Source organism: Haplochromis burtoni, unplaced genomic scaffold (genome assembly GCF_018398535.1).
Source record: "Haplochromis burtoni strain Fernald_Lab_line unplaced genomic scaffold, NCSU_Asbu1 Contig_145, whole genome shotgun sequence".
Classification (NCBI taxonomy): domain Eukaryota; kingdom Metazoa; phylum Chordata; class Actinopteri; order Cichliformes; family Cichlidae; genus Haplochromis; species Haplochromis burtoni.
This window is the reverse complement of record NW_024582506.1, coordinates 281346-284523: the sequence shown is the minus strand read 5'-3', so window position 1 is coordinate 284523 and position 3178 is coordinate 281346. Positions and strand designations below refer to the sequence as shown.

At 36.9% G+C, this 3178-nt stretch overlaps 1 long non-coding RNA gene across 1 annotated transcript in view; it reads right to left on the bottom strand.

Moving 5' to 3' along the window:
- Positions 1–9: 9 nt before the first annotated feature.
- The window catches only part of LOC102290731, a 54573-nt gene continuing 51404 nt past the window's right edge, over positions 10–3178 (bottom strand). Inside the window, exon 8 of the long non-coding RNA XR_316368.3 lies at positions 10–3043. This is a non-coding gene — a long non-coding RNA (uncharacterized LOC102290731). The remainder of the gene's footprint in view (positions 3044–3178) is intronic.

The following is a 3178-nucleotide window of genomic DNA, read 5'->3' as shown; positions in this document are numbered from 1 at the left end:
TATGTCTAGGTACCTTCCTGCAATTCTACATTAACAATTTTATTAGAAGTGTTACTTTTTCATGTCCAGCTCTGTGGGAATGAGTGGGTTAATGTGTATTATGTTGCACACACTTGGAATATATCTACGTAGGTGCTCAGAAAGACATTTAGACAAACGCAATTTCCTACACACACACGGACAACTATTGACGCTCACGTTTTTGAAGGCATTGACATTCATGTGCATGAAGTCATTCTTACACACACTGCACAATTTTACATTTAGTAGCTATATATGAAAGTGATCAGAAACAGAATTTCTGTACACACACACACACACACACACACACATACACATACACGCACACAGAATCTAGTAAATTAGAAAGCAATACCACCATGTGAGCAAAATTTAAAGGAGTTAAAATAAAATGTATTTTTTTTAAGTTTGGCATTAGCAGTTTTACATCTGCATTAAAAGCAGTTTCAAATTTACATTCAAATTACACAACTTTTTACATTTAATCTGCTGCTTGACATTTCAGACGTTTACAACATCAGTACGATATCTCAAAATGCCATTTTGCCACTTCACCAGCTCTTACTGTATCTGCTGTGAGGAATTTTCAAAATGACGCACAGGACAGCAAGCCACCTGGCACCAAGTGTGCGCCAAGGCACAATAACCTCTGAGTTAGGTGCTGACCCTGCAGTAGAATTTCTAAATACTTCATATGTGAGGTATTTAGGTCTCCAGTAAGTACATATATATGTTAATTTAGGCTCTCAGATTGTCTCATATTTGCCTTTAGAAGAATACTTCAATATGATGAAGATTTAGGCATATTTATTTATTCAGCCAGTTTCTAAAGGTGTCTCTCTGCAAACCTTGCCACTAACCTTTAAAATTAAAATTAATTAATAATCCTTGGTATTATGATACAACAGTCCTACAATAAATCAGTAAATAAAATCAGTACAACAAAAAGTGATTGAAGGTTTAAAATGGTTTAAAATGAAAGATTGGTTTTATAGAGGTTTAGATTCAGCTTTATCTTGTATTGTATTGCATTATACTGAAAGATGTTTCCATTATTTTGTCCACCCTATTGACATCAATAAACAGAACCGTCCATCAGTATAACACAATATCGCTTTTTTCCATTTAACAATTTTTATTACAAATATCAAAGTTTTTACAGTCCTCATAAGATATTTTTGGGAAATGAATTCAAACTGTATCAGAGTGTGTTAGTCTTTCCTCGCCGTGCCTTATAAACTGGTGGTTGACTGTGTAAGCAATCATTAAGCTTAAATCCAGACACAGAAGCATCGGTACAGACTCAAAAAAACCCTTCGGATCATTTCTTGTCAAGACATTTTTACAAATTTTGTAGAAAATACTTAATCCTGTAGGGCAGAGATTTACCCAGCGCATGTTTTCAATGTTAAAGGGACTTTAGTGCCGTTTTCCCTAGAAAGCTGAACTTCTCTGTTTTTTTAAGTGGTCTTCCCATTGTTTTCATGTCCTAAGTCTTCAATATAGAGTTTAAAATTCTGGTGACATACAAATTTTTATATTTTCTTGTGGTTGAAAGATAAAGAACTCAGATTTGGTATTCTGGAATTCAAAACTCTTCCCTAATTCAGGATCCAAAGTTCCTTTATGGGGTCCCTAAAGAATTGGTTGTCAGGGTTTCTGGGTCGTTGACCCAGTATTTTCAGTTCATGTTCACTGTTTATCCTCTGTACGTTCCACTTCCTGTTTTGTGTTACGTTACTCTGTGTGCATTATGTTCTAGTTCTTATTCCATGCATCATTAGTTCAATTGTGTTCAGCTGCTCACTCACCTGTCACCTATCAGTCATTGTTCAGCCAGTGTATTTAAGTCCTCAGCTCTCTCCTGGTCGGCGTCGCGTCATTGATGTTGTCACTGCTGTCTATGACCCATGTTTGCCTTCCAAGTTCAGATCAGTCAGCCGTTCATTCAGTTATTCAGTCAGTCAGCCATCTCCTGTTTTCGTCATTCGTCCCTCACAATAAACACCCTGAATCTTCACCGTGAGTCCTGCGTTTGAGTCCTTTTCTCCACATCCACTCAGCAACCCCTGACATTGGTTTGATAATCAGAGAATTAGTATGAGATTTAATTTATCAATAGCTGATAGAATATCTTAAAATAACAAAGTTTTACTAACAAGAAATAAAACAAACAAACAAACAAACAAACTCCATAATCAGCGATGTCACCTTAGGTCACATTAGGCCGGGGTAGTGTTTTCGCCTTATGTTCCAGAAGCTACTTAAGAGCTGGAATACAATTTATCTACCTGCATTGTTTAATCATGACTAAGTCTCTCTCTTTCTGCAGCTTTAAAGAGTCTCAAATATGCTGACGTAGTCTAAAAGGTGGTTTAAAACTGGTTCTTGGAGGCGTACTTAAGCGGAAGCATAATTTCCCTGCATTTACTGACATAAACTGGTTGGTTCATTGCTATAGATGGTTTTTTTTAACTGAGATTATTCCTGCTGTGCTTGTTGGAACTTGACTGGGCTCTTTTCCTTTCCTTGCTCCACCTTTTTTGCTTGTTTTTGCAATTTGTTTTCCACCTGTACCTGTGCAAACTTGCCAAATGTATTTAGGGTTTGCCTTGATTTTCTAATTTTTGAAACTGAGATAATTGTTTTCTGAGTTTGTGGTGGAAAGAAATGACTTTAGATTTTGAGAAATGTAGTTTCTTCAAAAATTATAACTTCACATTCAATAAGAAAAGATTTCATTCATACTAGAGCAATCACAGGTCACACCCTGTTTACTTTGCCCCAGGATTAGGCCACTCTGACTGGTTCTGAGTGCAAGGGGTGTGGATGTGTCTTACTTAAACCTGTTTGACTTTCTGGAATTTCAGGCGGTGCTGATGGAAACAAAAGTGTTGCTTGATCTGAGTGTTGCCCGTCCAGCTGCTGCTCCCACCCTGCTGGATCCAAGAGCTTTTGTTTTCTAACCTTTTCTTCTTTTCTGTCATTGGTCGTGTTAGTTTCCATTTTCTTTCTTTTTGACCTAATAATACACACAAAGATTAAAGATAAATCTCATGCACACACTGTTGGGAACATCCACACATACTGACCCCAAATTATGTGCAGCAAATGACCAGGCTACAGCTAAGACGCCATAAACATATATCAAGCAGTG